This window comes from Trachemys scripta, chromosome 9, assembly GCF_013100865.1.
Source record: "Trachemys scripta elegans isolate TJP31775 chromosome 9, CAS_Tse_1.0, whole genome shotgun sequence".
Lineage (NCBI taxonomy): Eukaryota > Metazoa > Chordata > Testudines > Emydidae > Trachemys > Trachemys scripta.
In genome coordinates this window covers 88,340,033-88,355,793 of record NC_048306.1, presented here as the reverse complement: position 1 = coordinate 88,355,793, position 15,761 = coordinate 88,340,033, and the positions used below count along the sequence as shown (strand labels likewise).

The 15,761-nt window shown below is 43.9% G+C and overlaps 1 protein-coding gene across 1 annotated transcript in view; it reads left to right on the top strand.

Annotated features, from left to right (window-relative positions):
• The first annotated feature begins 5,336 nt into the window (after window positions 1–5,336).
• Window positions 5,337–15,761, top strand: part of SLC7A14 (solute carrier family 7 member 14) — a 72,264-nt gene continuing 61,839 nt past the window's right edge. Inside the window, exon 1 of the mRNA XM_034782189.1 lies at window positions 5,337–5,622. The gene's annotated coding sequence lies outside the window, so the exon portion shown is untranslated. The remainder of the gene's footprint in view (window positions 5,623–15,761) is intronic.

The following is a 15,761-nucleotide window of genomic DNA, read 5'->3' as shown; positions in this document are numbered from 1 at the left end:
TACATTTCTGCCTGTTGTTTTGTCATCTTGCCTTCCTCTGTGCTGCAGTCCTGATCCCAAATCACCCTTTCCCTCGCTATTTCTGTCTTGTCCTCTGCTGTATATTTGCACAGACGCTATTACCCAGCATGAATGAGTCCTTGTGGCAAAGTGTGCAGGCTTCATTCAAACAGAGTGGATAAATATTTGCTATGGCAGCCCTGATATCCTTTATATTGAGGACAAAAAGGTTGCAATCAAGCATGGAATAAGTGGCAACCTCTGCAGTGATGTATACACTGCACCACCCTACCAAAATCAGTGGGCTTAGATGGGGTGTAAACTGTCACAAGGCCTGGCCCCATGGTTGAACTATTTCTCTATGTTCATTTAAAATGGCTCATGAGACTATGTTCAAGTGGTGAAAATGTATCTGTGCTGAAACAGATATTATGGGGGCAGGTGGCAGTATAAAAACCAACAGACAGAGAGGGTTCTTCATGGAGCACATTTCCCCAACCTACTGTCAAAGCACACGGGGTGATTGCAATTCTGTGGGAGCAGGGCACTTAACTCATTTAGGCTTCTTTGAAACTCCCAGCCAAAAAAATGCTTTGAGATCTGTGAATGTAAAGAAATCTACATGTGCTGAATATTGGTACATCTCTACCCCGATATAACGCGACCCGGTATAACACGAATTCGGATATAACGCAGTAAAGCAGTGCTCCGGGGGGCAGAGCTGCACACTCCGGCGGATCAAAGCAAGTTCGATATAACGCGGTTTTACCTATAATGCGGTAAGATTTTTTGGCTCCCGAAGACAGCGTTATATCAGGGTAGAGGTGTATTTTAGAAGACAATGGCACCATGAGTGGGCACCCACAGGAGTAGGTCTCAAATCCCAGTGCAAAACTCCCCCAACCTCCAGTTTATTTGTAATAAGGTGTAAAAGCATTTCATTCAACCTGGAACTGGGAATAGAACAGAGTTTATGTTATCCCTCCATCCTTGCATCAGGCTTCTTCAGTAAGAAGCGGGAGGTGAGGCAGGCCAGAACATTAGCAAAAGGATTATCAAGGCACCGAGTTCTGAGACAGGTCTGGATTATGAATAGTTGAAAGAAAACAACTCTAAGGCACGTGGAGGAGAGAGGAGTTGTCACCAAAAGAGGAAAAATATCAGTGGAGTTTAACAGAGAAAGCTCAATGAACAGTGCGGTGAGCCAATATGGAGCAGCCGGTCAGCTTTGATGATGAGTAACTCAAAGAACCACTCCAAGGTAGAGAGAGCAGGATGAAGTAATCAGGACTAGCCTTGGATTGAGGAATTGCCTTCAGGGAAAGAAGCTCTGGGAAGAGAGGATATTGAAAGGCCTTGAGGAGCTAAAAGGTAAACATGCTAAGATTATTTGTGTGGCCCTAAATTAATAAAACAAGTAAATAATCCAGAGAGTTGATGGTACCGAGAGATGTAAAAGATTAGGATTATTCAGTTATGGAGCAGATAAAAAGGGACATGATAGAGGTAAACAAAATAATGAATGAAGGACAAAACATTAACTGGATGTTCGGGTTTATCCTTATTCAGTGTCACAATATAAGAACAAGGAGGCCTCCTTCCCCATGAAATTAAAAAGGCAATATGTTTAAACCTGCTAAACAAAATGACAAAATGTTTGTTTAGCCTTTGGAACTCACTGCCACAAGGTGTTATTGAGGCCAACAGCTTAGTAGAATTCAAAACAAGGATTAGACGTTTTCAGTGAATGGGAAAAATATTATCCACTGTTACAATAGATATGATAAAAATGTTTAAGAGAAATCATGCTTCAGGATATAAACTGCTAACTACCTGGGGTTAAGAGTAAACTTCTGCCATAGGCATATTAGTGCATAATTGGCCATTATGGGAATTCTTGTACCTTCCACTGAAGGATCTTTCACTGACCACTCTCTGAGCCAGGAAGCTGGACTAGAGGAACCATTGGTTTGAACTAGCATGGACATTCTTATCTGCCTGACAGCGCCAAATGTAGTTTACAGACCACAGCAGCCAGAGAAATTCTAGCTTCCAATGAAATTTGAAGTTAAGAAACTAGAGGAATTAAAAGTTTTAATCAGGAAGATCTTAACTGGGCCTCGGATCTCAGACAAAGCCCTCACCCCTTCAACAGCATACGGTGGTGGTCTGGATAGCTAGTCATAGCTAGTGTGGGGTGAAACACTGGCAAAGGTACAGGAAACAGACAAGGAACTGAGTTGCAATAGAGACTGGAGAGCTGCTGTGCAACCGAGTGAAAGCAATGGGAGAGAGCAGGCACAGAAGGGCTAGGATTAAAAATGATCAGCTATTGGACAATGATCCAGAACTCACATGTTATATGGATTTGGCCCTAAAATGTATAGAGTGGTCTCTCTTTTTAGACTTCAACCAAACTAACATACCAAGCTGAAACGTACCAAGGGTGCAAAAAATATACTGTTGCCACGGGGCCTTCTGAGGCCATAATTCTGCTCTCTGTTACATCAGCCTAAATCTAGAGAAATTTAGTTAAACTCCGTGGAATTACTCTGGCTTTATTCTCAGGGAAACTCAGAGCAGAATGTGGCCTGAACTGGTGACAATAACTTAATCTTTGAAGAAATACATATTCTAGTAGCACTTAGTCACACATTGAGCAGCCACAAAGGAATCTGACATGAGCATAAAAGGCACACTGTAAACTATAATCCACAACACTCTTAGAAGAGCTGCATATCGATACAGAGTACCAAGAGGAGGAGTAAATTTCATTCACTTTGATTTGTTCCTCTCCTGCTTTACACTAGTCTGAGTAGAAGCAGGAAAGTGTAACCGACAAGATCAGAGACCAGCAATTGTATACAGTATATTTTCACTTTCTTGTCCATACACTGAGCAAAACAGCTGGGGCAGGAGGGGTGCATTAGAAGGAGGTATATATATAAACAATAAACAAACAGGAAGGGACAGCAACATAGAATGGGAGAGCAAGGGAAACAATAGAGACACAGAAAGAGTGGCAACTCCAGCTCTGAAGTTTGCTCTAGTGCAACCAAAGAATAAAGGAGATAACAAAATCCACCAGTGTTTGCAAAACTGCCAGTTGCGAGTGGGCTAATGAGTGTTCCAAACTTCTATGCATCTTGATCTCACAGGTTTTGGTAGTGCTGCAGGAAAGAAATGTTTTGCGTCACTCAGTGATGACGTCTCCGGCTGACCAAATGGCCTGAAAGGGAATCCTGTCTAGTGTTCCTTAGTTGGGAGGACGATGGCTGCAATATGAAGCTTTGAGGGTTTGGGGAATGGGAGATAAAGCCAGGAAGAAGAGGGTGAATTTCAGGATTGAACCCACCAAACCTGGGTCCTGCTTTGAGCAGGGGGTTGGACTAGATGACCTCTTGAGGTCCCTTCCAACTCTGATATTCTATGATTCTATATTCTATGACTGATGAAGGGAGACACGAGCTCTGGGACTGGTGGGGGGTTGTGAAATAATGGCCTTCACTTGAACAGCCACAGGGAATACTGCTTAGTTTATGGTGTTACAACCTCTAGAACCACTGGAAAGCTATATCTATTGCCAGTGGATCACTTAGGGTAATTGCGGAGAGCCACTGGCACTAAGACAGCCTCCAGCAGGTTCAGCAAGGGAAGTGCCTGGCTTCTCAAAGGGAGGGGAGGCAGAAAGGCCACATTCTTGGGTTTACTGATGAATTATTTTTCTTTCAGAGTTTGGAGGGAAAAGAGCAACTCCTCTTCACTTCCTTACCTCTGGCACCAATCCAACATATGTGGCTGGGAATGGACGACATTAGAATTCAGAGCATTTGATGAAAACTGACATTTGTAAACATTCCCAAAGTACAAAGGGGATTGAACAGAACGTGAGATCTATAAAATCATGAATGGTGTGGGGAAAGTGAATAAGGAATTATTTACCCCTTCACATAACACAAGAACCAGGGATCACCCAATTAATAGGCAGCAGGTTTAAAGCAAACATAAGGAAGTGCTTCTTCTCACTATGCACAATCAACCTGTGGAACTCATGGCCAGGGATGTTGTGAAGGCCAACATGGGTTCAAAAAAGAATTAGATAAGTTCATGGAGGGTAGGGTCCATCAGTGGCTCTTAGCCAAGATTGTCAGAGATGCAACCCCATGCTCTAGGTGTCCCTAAGCCTCTGACTGCCCGATGCTGGAACCGGTTTGGTCATTCTTATGTTCACCAAATACTTCCCCATGTTTGAGGTGTTCAAAATCTTGATCTGAATTGTCTACTTTTAGCCAATCTCTGGGAAGTACGTTTTATAGCCCTGACCATTTTTCAATTGCAAGTTAATTTGGAAAAGGCTCTTTCTGCAGCAGGCTATGGGATTTCCTCTACCGTAGTTGTCATGCCAGACCCATCACACCTTGGCAGCTAGAGAAAACTGCAGTCCTTACCCAGGAAATTCTCCATTGCTTTCAGTGGGCGTTTACACTACATACCTGCAGGATTTAGTCCTAAATATCTATGTATGTGGGGAAATGTATCAGACATTAGTTCTCACTAGCATTTTCAACGGGATCGGATGCTGCCCAGAAACCTGTGATTGATGGGGAAAATGATGAATGGCCATTTTCGTGAGAAGAGATTATACAGGGCGTACCATTTGCTTTGTAGAGGCAGTGTACAGCACTGAGCTTCATAGCGTATCACAGCATGAGTGATGACATGCTTCACTCCTGAGGTAGGAGGTTGGCTCACAGAGGGGGTTAGTGGAGAAATCTGAGGTCGGAGCGTGATACAGGGACAAGTAAAACTCCTGGACCTGTTCCCTTCTGCTCTCCTCCCAGCCCTAGCACCAGGCTTCCCCCAGGCTGATGGGGTGGGGACAGAGGCAGGAGTACGCCCCCTTTCAGACTCCCTCCCATTAGATGGGAATCCACTGGGATTCCCCCCACCATCCCAGCCCCCCCTGCATGGGAGGCTCAGGCAGGGACCCCACGCCCCTGTAGATGGGGGGCTAAGCCGGGACCCCCAGGGAGTCTAAGGGGTGCAGGGCCGCCAATGGGGGCAGCAGCTGGTCCCCCCCCTGCCCAGAGCCCCCGGGAACCCGTCACCCAGTGCCGCTGCTGCTGCTCCGCGGGGGCGCCCGGCTGCATCACGCCTGTGGCGGCGGCTCTGGCCGCGCTGCGCGGATCACGTGGCGGCGGCGGGGCGGGGATGGGGCGCGCTGAATAATTGAGGAGCTGCAGCGCCTGGCCTCCCCCTCCCTGCCGGCCGGCGAGAGGCCGACAGGAGCTGCCGGTGCGGGACGCGGACCCCCCAGCCCGCGGGCGTCAGGAGCGGCTAACGCCCCTCGCCAGGCACCAGCAGCTGCTGCAGCCTCCTCCACCCCGGGCGGCGCTTTGCAAGCCCGGCCCCCTCCCCCGCCGGTTGCGCGGGCAGCAGGAGCTCGGAGCTGCCACCCGCCCCATCTCCAGCCGAGCTCATCCTCTCCATCCTCGGGATCCTTGGGCTGCAGGTGCTGCAACCCCCACCCCAGCCGGGCGCAGCTCCTGCATCCTCCTCCGGAGACAGCCCGGAGCTGCACCAACCTCCCCGCACCAACTGGGCTGAGTCGAGCTCCCGTGGGTGAGTGCTGCTGAACCCCCGTGCCCTGGCCAGCTCCTTGCCGGCTCTCCTCGGGGTCCCGGCTCTCCTCCCTCCCCGCCGGCTGCCCGCCAGAACTGCCTGGGATTAGGATTATACGGGGGGGGGGGGGGGACAGGGGGGTGGAAGGAGCCGGACTGACATGCCTGTTCTCCTGGGTGGAGGGGGCAGTACTGGAGGTGAGGCATCACTTCTCAGGCTTTGGTAGTTAGGAGTTGCCCCTTTCACCCTCCATAAGAGGCTCAGAGGCTGCCCAGGTCCCTGGAGGGGGTGGCGTGCCCATTGGTGCTGGGGTGTTTGGGGGTCCCCTCTCTTTATGCTGTTTCTTCCCTGCCCCTGGGACGTTGAGGGACAATCTTATCCCTGGAGGAGAGCCATTCACAAATGGATTTTTGGGGGGTCTAGGTGTGTGTGGGGAGTGGGGGTGATGAGGAAAATGTCTGGGCTCTTTTCCCTCCTCTTCTGACCCCGCCTGGGCGCTCATTGGCCTGGGAGGGAAACAGGGTCAGTGTGTTTGGAAGTGAGGGTACCCCCCCCTCACCTCTCACACCCCCAGTAAGAGCTGCCCTAGATACTGCCATGTACTAAAGGGATGCCGAGGCCTTGCACTCCTAGAGCAGAGCAGCATCACCGTTGGATAAGAAGCAGACAGCCAGGGCTTTGGATATGAGCTTCCCTACTGCTGGGAAATGAGAATCCAGCACAAGCTGAGAAGTAATTCACCTGGGATATTGTTTTCCTTGCCTCCCATTCACCTGCATAGCTTTTCCTAGCCTTGGCCAGAACACTACAGAAGGAGAGGTGGTGCCTTGGTTCCTTCTCCTGTTACAAGCTAGGAGGAAACAAAAATGAGGAAAACCAAACTGACTTCTTAATGACCTAGCCAGACTGATTCTAGAGGAGAAATTTGTATTTTTAAAAGTGCTAGTAGCCTGTACTGTAATGGTGAGCAGAGGACATGATGGGTTTAAGTCTGATGAGCTCAGGATTAATAGGAGACAGAGAATGAGAGAGAGCAAAGTGAAAGGATAGACACAGACTGATCTGAATTAAATAATATGTACCCAGGAAAAGCTTTCTTCTTACAGGTTCTGAGAGAGAGCATGCTCACAGGGGACTAGTGGGACCGAAGGGAGTGGGGGGATATAAAAGATGCAAATCAGGTGAGGGAAAGAAAATGTAAGGAAGGAAATTAAGTGAGTGAGTAACTGGTTGCAGATATCTGGCAGGATCAATGTGATCTCCTTTGCCATCAGACAGGTCTCTACTGTAGAAAGGAACTAGACGTCATCATCACATTAGGTGGTGTTGACGAAACACAGAACCTTAGCCAAAGGGGCTAATTTTGCTTGTTGTGAAAGTGATTCATCCATTTCTCTAAGAGCCGGTTTTTATTGATGGATTTAACTCTATGCACGTCATAGCTGTGAATTCTCTGTCTCAGTTTACGGGTGTGTAAAATGGGAATATAATAATTACTTACCTACATTGGAGCAGTGTTATGAGGATTAGTTGATGTTTGCACAGCACTTTGAAGGGGGAAAAGAGCTATCTAAGGGCTAAGTATTATTAACAAACCCCAATGACAAAAAAAAAAAAAAAAAACAGGAGTTCTATACAGTAGTGCAGGAAGAAGCATGGGTGCTGTTCGAGGTGCTGAAATCTCCATTCTTGGATCAGCAAAAGGATCAACTAGATAGTGACAATGCAGGTATTAAAAAACAAACAAACAACCTTGCATTAAACATTATGACTGAAGCTGGAAAAAGTCAAGGCATCAAAATTATGACGGTCACATACTATCCCTGATCTATGGTTGCAAAACCCATTAACATCACTAAGAGAAGGATATGTCCCCAAATTTAGGGCTTGACCCTCCCATCAATTTTCATAACTCCCATTGACTTTAAGAGCTATAGTGGGTCACATTCAAGCCTGGAGTAATTCCATGATTCCATATTATTTAGTACTTATTACCATTTTTCAGGTGGAATTTTCAAAAGCACTTAAGCCACTGCTCATAAGTCACTTAGGGCTTGTCTATATGGTGGAGTAATAGGCCCTATGGGGGTGTGATTTCTAAAGCACACTAACATGTTGCACATTAATTGGTATATTAAGACCCTTGATGCACTTTTAACATAGTGCTGTTTCAAGCAGTACTACTTTAAAGTGCACTAGAGAACCTTTAGTGCACACTAGCAGGGTCTACATGGACCAATTAATGTGCAACACATTAGTGCCCTTTAGAAATCACATCCCTGTAGACCACATTAAATCACTGTGTAGACAAGTCCTTAGGCACTTTTGAATATCCAACCATCTTTAAGCCTCTTTACAAGCAGTGGACCACATTCCCCTGCGGTTTTCATTGCCTGTTAAATGTCAGTTTACATACCATGACTTAGTGCGTCCCCATTGAAGTAGTGTCAGCAGGGCTCCTGCAGAACCCACAGTAGGAATTAAAGTTGCTTCCAAAACCCTGCAGAAACTCTAAGAAGGGCAAATGGCAATAGCCCCAGCTGTCTTCCCTCCCTCTGACACAAATTAACTGCATTGATCTGGCCCATTAATGAATTAATCCTCTCAATATCCCTCAACAGTACACAAGCATGTTAACGTGGCAGGATATTTGTTCAATGGGCCAAAATTTGTCATTTGACACTACAAGTTGGGTTGATAAAGATAACTACACCTGGATGTGATATACTTAGACTTTTGTAAGGCATTTGACTTAATACTGCAGGACTGTCTGATTAAAAAAATTAGCATTATCAATATCAACAAAGCAAACCTTAAATGGATTAAGACCTGGCGGACAGGTTTCAAAAAATAGATGTAAATTTGGAATCACTGAGTGAGGGTGTTTCTAGAGGGTTTCCACAGGGATCAGTACTAGACCCAACATTTCAGCAATAATGTGGAAAACAATATAAAAATCACTGCTTATAGAGTTTGTGGATGACATAAAGATTGGCAGAACAGTAAATAATAATGAGACTGATGCATTATTCCAGTATCCACTTCTGATGTCCACATTTTCAAAAGGATGTTGAAAAATTGGAGAGGGTGCAGAAAAGAATGGGGAAAAAAAATGATTCCGGGACTGGAGAAAATGCCTTACAGTGAAAGACTTAAAGAGCTCAATCTGTTTAGTTTATCAAAAAGAAGATGGAGAGGAGACTTGGTTACAGTTTATAAATATCTTCACTGAGAGAAAATACTGTGTACTAAAGGGCTCTTTAATCTAGCAGAGAATGGCAGAACAAGAACCAATGGCTGGATGCTGCAGCCAGACAAAGTCAAATTAGAAATAAGGCATAAATTTTTATCAGTGAGGGTGATTAACCAGTGGAACAAACTACAAAGAAAAGAGAGAGATTATCCATCTTTGATGTCTTCATATCATGACTAGATGTCTTTCTGGGAGTTATGCTTTAGTCAAACACAAGTTATTGGGGTCAATACAGAAGTAAGTGGAAATGTAAAGGCCTATGATATACAGGAGGCCAGATGACCTAATGGTCCTTTCTGGTCTTAAACTTTATAAATCGATGCATCAGGCCCCAGGGTAAAAAATCTCCGCTGCGCGCACACACACTCAGTTCCTTGTAGGAACTTCAGCACATACTCTGAGAAGAGAATGAATGAGAAGCCACCTCAACTTTGAATGCCTGACTTTTTCCTTCATACTGCCTCAAAACTTTAACTTTGCCTAAAAGGAACGTTTCTTTGTATGCATCAAAGACAAACAAATCTTACATGCCTCTTGGGCGAACACACATTTTAAAGTGATCTAAATAACTTCCTAGGCTCATCTGACCAATGTGCAAATTCATCCCTAGTCCAGCTTCATTGACTTCGGTGCACCAGGGAAGAATTTGTTTTAAAGGTGTATACACAAGCTTATGTTCCTTTTTTTAAAAGCAAAGTTTATTTTGGACACCGTAGATCATAGTGGCCCATAGTCTATTGTGCAAATCCTGCTTCAGACTACTGACCCAAGAAACTTCTTCCCTCTTTGGATAAAAAACTGTTTTCTTAACCAGAGGTTGCATGTGCCCAATAAGGGCATGATCCTGCTCCCATTGAGGACAATGGGAGTTTGGTAGTGATTTCAGTGAGAGCAGGGCCAAGCTTGAATAGCCAAATTCTTTGCTCCCTATAAACTGGTGCAGCTCTTCTGAAGTTAGTAGGTTAGCAAGGGTCACAGAGTTGAATATAGCCATAGGGCTCCAGGCTAAAAATCCTTATGACATTTTAATTGAAAAGACTGCAGAAAATAGTTGATAAATAAACTAACTTAGACCCTCCCAGCCCCAACCTTGAAATACCCAAACACATCAGTCCATTGTAAAACTAAAATTATCTTGAAATTTTCTGTTTAAATTATTAAATATTTTCTTTAGTAATAAGAATGCAAACAAGAATCAAGCATTTCTCATTTGGGTGAGGTGGTGGAATTCCGCAAGCTAAAGAGTAATTGTTGTGTCTTTCAAACTTGTTAAAGAAATTAACTCCCATACTGGATCCATGACTGTAAAGTTTAAGGCTATATGTAGGCCTGAACCTACAATCCTTTTGTGAGTAAAGCGCTCTTTGTGGGAGCCAAGGACATGCAAAGGTGCAAAATCAAGAATTATGGCAAATTTTGGGCTAATTTCTGAAAATAAGATTTATAATGGAAAGCCTAACAAAATCCTAATGGTAGTAGACCAGATACTCATCTTAGTTACCACAATGTAAACTCAGAGCAACTCCCATGAAATAATTGGAGCTACTCCTGGTATAAATGAGAGCAGATTCTGACCTACTGTCACAAAAAGCAGAGACTCATAAAATATTATTCACTCAAGCAGTGAGATACAGCTGAGTAATGAATGTTAATTGAGAACAATGTTGCTAGTATTCAGTAAATGTTTTCATGACATGTGTGGTTCCCGCATCTCACTATTAACCTCAACTCTGGGCAATATGGTTATTGAGCGAGATCTCAACACAGGCTGTGGGCCCTGCTAATGCTGACATTTCTTCTCTATTCTATATTGGCTCGACTGGAATGTTGTTACTAGATCATTGTTTTTCCCTGCAATAAAACCATCAAAGTGAAGCCCAGGCATTTATAGAAAATAAAAACAGTGAGATGGAGCCATGCAGGGGACCTACATTCAGCCACGTGATTCTATTGTTTTACTGTCATTCTGCATTACTTTTATATCAATAATTTACTGAAAGACATAATACCATAAATTAACTCTACCTGGCAGGTGAACAAAAGAACAGCTTTTATGGCACTATTTTTCAAACACTGCATTCTAATTCATGAGCCTTTCTAAAATTACAGGGCCAAGTAGTTTGTTCTTAGCAGGGAAGTAGCTTATTGCTGAATAAAATAGTTATTGCTATTATGTTACCGGCATGTAGGGGGGATTTAGTTGCTGAATCTTTTATGCAAGTGTTTTTCAAAAGGAGAAACTGACCCATAAATAAGCTCAGTAGAGCAGAGCCAGGTATATGGAGCGCCAAGACTGACTCTTTAAGGGAACATCACTGATATTAAAATGCAAAGATAACTCTGTGGCATTCTGAATTTGAATAAAATATTAAATTGAAAGCAAGGCTAAATCCTGCTGTCCTTAATGGAGTCAAAACTTCCACTAGATTCAAAAGGATTATTGCCAGAGTAAAGACTGCAAAATGATCCCTACGTGTATTAAATTTGCTCAGGAAGTGAGTAATAGGGTATATAAAGCCTCTTATTTCTAGGTTACCAGTTTGAATACAGCCTGTTCTGGCAGTGACTGCAATGTGTTGCCGTGTTTAGTGGCCAATATGAAATAAATTGACGGTCTCAGTCCTGTTCCCAGTACCATATCACCACCCCTTAGGCACTAATCAGCAATCTTGCTGGCCAGGGTTTGGATCATGGTTCAGCACAGCTCTTTAGCCTCTTATGGAATCATAGAACTGGGAGGGACCTCAAGAGGTTATCTAGTCCAGTCCCCTGCACTCAAGGCAGGACTAAGTATTATCTAGATCTAGACCATCCCTGACAGGTGTTTGTCCAACCTGCTCTTAAAAATCCCCAATGATGGAGATTCCACAACCTCCATAGGCAATTTATTCCAGCGCTTAACCACCCTGACAGTTAAGAACTTTTTCCTAATGTCCAACCTAAACCGCCCTTGCTGCAATTTAAGCCCATTGCTTCTATTCAGTAATGACCGCGATAGCTATTATGGGCAACTTCCCCATGTGGACAAGCCCTTATATTTGACCCTCTGCCTCAGTTCCAGAATCAGCTCAGTACTGTATGATGGGATTGAGATAATCGGAGATAATTCAGCTGTCATACAGTACTATGGACTTCAGTTCACTTTGTGCACTGAAGTCCTGTTTGTTAAAGAGCCTGCTAAGTACTAGTTCTTACATCAGTCAAAGAAATCTCTCATACAATATTGCCAATGGGTAATTCAGATGATGCCTTCCTTGTTCATTAATCAGTTCAGCTGCTGAATTTCCTGCTGTTGTAAATGAGTGCAGCTCCTTTGACTTCAGTAGAGTTTTCCCTATTTGCATCAGCAATGAATTTAACCCTAAAACTTTAGAAGTAGTTGCTGTACAGACAGAGAGACAGACAACTGGTTACTACTGAATAAGGTATTTACAATACCTGGGCCATTCTTCTGCTTCGATTAAAGTCAGTGCATGTTTTGTCATTGATTGTCTCAGCCAGACACACAATGATTAATAATTGTACCTGTAACTGCTGAATCCCATACGAGCAGAATAGATGGCTGGTGCAAAAAGTGGTCAAGCAAACATTTATTCAACACTTTGTGTATCACTGGACATTCGTTTCAAAACCCCGTATAGAATTTCAGTGAAGATTTTGTATGTCTTAAAGAAACAATTTGGGGTTGAGTTTAGCCCATTTCTTAAGCTATGTAAAAATAAACTTTAGACCAATGAAAATGCTTCCATGATTTTTTAAAAATGCAAATAGAAACACACACATACCCCCTCAATCTCTCCCAGCAGTGTTTGCAAACATCTCAGTGCATGAAAGTGAAATTAATTAGAAACAACAGTGAAACTGGGTCATCTAATTGAGTTGTCAGAGTCTAATGAAATGCAAAAAGGAAACAAAGTCTGAATGAAAAGTTACATAGCTGTCTGAAGCTCTTACCGTTAGAAATTTTTTCCTAAAATTTAATCTAAATCTGCTATGCTGTAGTTTGAACCCATTGCTTCTTATCCTGCCCTCTGTGGCAAGATTCTTTCAGCTTTAATAGAACAAGGAGGGGGGTTTGGTAATACAAGCAAGGAAGTGCAATATGGAGAGCAGTGGGGGCCATGAGATCTTCAGTTTTGAACAACCAATTACATAATCATATATGTGATAACATATAACAGGGGAACATAAGATAACAGATCATAATCTAACAGCAGGATTTTGTAAGTTCATTTGGCTGAAAGTTCCACCAGAAGCAAGAACCTTTGTAAGTCATATTTCAGCAGCAATATTCTTTATCATACTTAGAGCTATAGATGGTCCTCTTTCCACACCTAGAACTCTCCCTGGGGGTTGCTTGCATGGTTTCAAGAAAACAATATTGCTACTACTTTTTGTGGTATTGTCTTTTGACCAACAATGCTATTGTGGAAACATCCTAGTGTTAGATATGCATTCATAATTTATTTACTGGGAGATGTCACAACACACTCATGCTACTGCCTGGTGTTACTCATGCTACATACTACGTAGGTATCCATCCCTTAACTTATGAAGATAAATGACTAAACACACAGATAATGTACTATCAGTCATCATCTTTGGCCAACTCCTGTTCACAGTATTCATGTGAATAGTTACATTGAAACCACTGAGACTAGGTGAGTGGGCAAGGCGGATTTGGCTAAGCCTGCAGACATATAATACAAGCTCTTGGACCCAATCCTTCTCCCATTCTCCCAGTGGGAGGTTTGCTATTCAGAGTATGTCTACACTGCAATCTGGAGGTGTGCCTGCAGCACTCTCGAAGCAATATTGAAGGGTCACTTAGCCAGGACACGAGTGCTCAGGCCACTTAATGAAAATATGCACTGACATAGGTCATTTTCATTAAGTGAGTCTAAGACTGCAGCCACAACCTTCCATCTGAACAATCACCTGGCCAATTAACCGCTTACAATCTGTGTTGAGGATCCTCCAGTTCTTTTCCAGCCAGCTGTCACTTATTTAGGAGTCAAACTGTATTGCAGTCTAACATACCGGTCCCATCTAGAACACTTAAAGAAAATGATCACCTCTCGGATTGCCTTCGTCCAGAAGCAAGCGGGAACCTGCTGGGGAACAGAGGCGAATGTTTTGCAAACCTCAGTCCTAGGGCAGGTATTCACTCCAGAAGAATGTTGTGCTGAACTTTGGGAAGAAGTCAGCATATGCATCTCATTGACTCAGAGCTAAACACTACCACCTGTATCATTAGTGGTTGCCTTATCCACACACTAATGTCTAATTGATACGTGTTGGCTCATATAGCTCCCTCAAAACTTCACTGAGATGCCATTACCCTTAAAACTGCATAGAGAGCTATGACGGATGAAAACTACCTGCTGCACACAAGGCTGACAATGGTTCCAATAGGCGCAAATAAGCAATGTACACGTCCTGCAAGAAGATCTGCCTGCCTCCAGAAGAAAACACTTACACCTACAGTTCCTGCTGACTTGCCATGACTAGTGTTGTGACATCCTTTTGCGGTGGCCGTTCATATACTCATGTCCAGTGCTGCCGGCCCAGTGTCAATCTCAGATGAAAAATGGCATATCATGGCCAACAGCCATGTCCTTGCAGAATGGCAGAATAGAAACAGAGACAGGGATAGCGACAGGCTTGCTCTTTCTTGTATGAAATGCATAACCATCAGCAATATAGCATGTATTATATGGCTACTTTGGAGAAATTAATAGGCTATACATGAAAAAGTGCATTTTCTTATTATGTTTTCAGTAATTTCCTTTCTTCAGCCATCTCTTGCATTAATTAGTTGATTAGCAAAAGCATGGAAATAGGGCAGCAAGGCATAATCAATTACAGTTGTATAACCGATGATAGAACATGATAACCAATTAATCAAGCCCCACGCATGCACAAAAAAGACTAATGCATGTGAAAACTGAAAGAACAGAACCACTTTTGAAAGGCTAATGTGTTCACAGTTTGAGAAGATTCAGAAGATCATTTACTGAGCAGGGGGGCTTAACAGAGATGGTGAAAAGCTACTGGAAAGTGGGAGCCTTTGTCAAGCAAGGAAGAAAACAAAATACTTAACCTCAAGAAGAGAGAGTCACAGGTTTTTTAAACAAAAATTTTCAGAGTATAGCATGGGGCTTAAACAGGAGATGGTGAGTTTTCAGAATAACTGGTTTCTTTCAATTTTTAGACGATTGAATCTTTCTGTTGAATAGTCATATTTCAACAGCCTGCCAACACTACTATAATGTCTTCAACTCTTGGAGCACAAATTTCCTTTTTGCAAATAACAATTTCTTAGTGTGTTCTGAAACTGACATGATTATCTTTGTTAAACAGCAACAACTTCAGCTGTTCTAGCATCTTCAGCCTTATCCCACAAACTTTTATTCCTGCCTGAGGTCCGTACTCTCACAAGAAGTCCCATGAAAGCTAATTAAACTACATATGGGAGTAAGGACTATTTGCAGAAGTTATGGTTTGCACACCAACAGGGCCGGTCTACCATTAAGGCAAACTAGGCGGTTGCCTAGGGCGCCAAGATTTGGGGGCGCCAAAAAGCAGTGCCCCCATTTTTTTTTTAACAGCGTTCTCTGCTATGCCCGTCCCCGAGCACGCGGTCGCTGCTCCACTTCTCCTGCCTCCCAGGCTTGCGACACCAATCAGTTGTTTGGCACCGCAAGCCTGGGAGCGGAGGAGAATTAGAGCAGAGGCGGCGTGCTCGGGGAGGAGGTGGAGCAGAGGAGGTGAGCTGGGGTGAGGAGTTGCCGCACGGCTCCCCGGGCCAGGGGGGTGGGGAGCTGCCATGGGGGGGGTGCCTCAGGGCGGGGGGGGGGAACTGCCGCAGGGATCCCCACCCCAG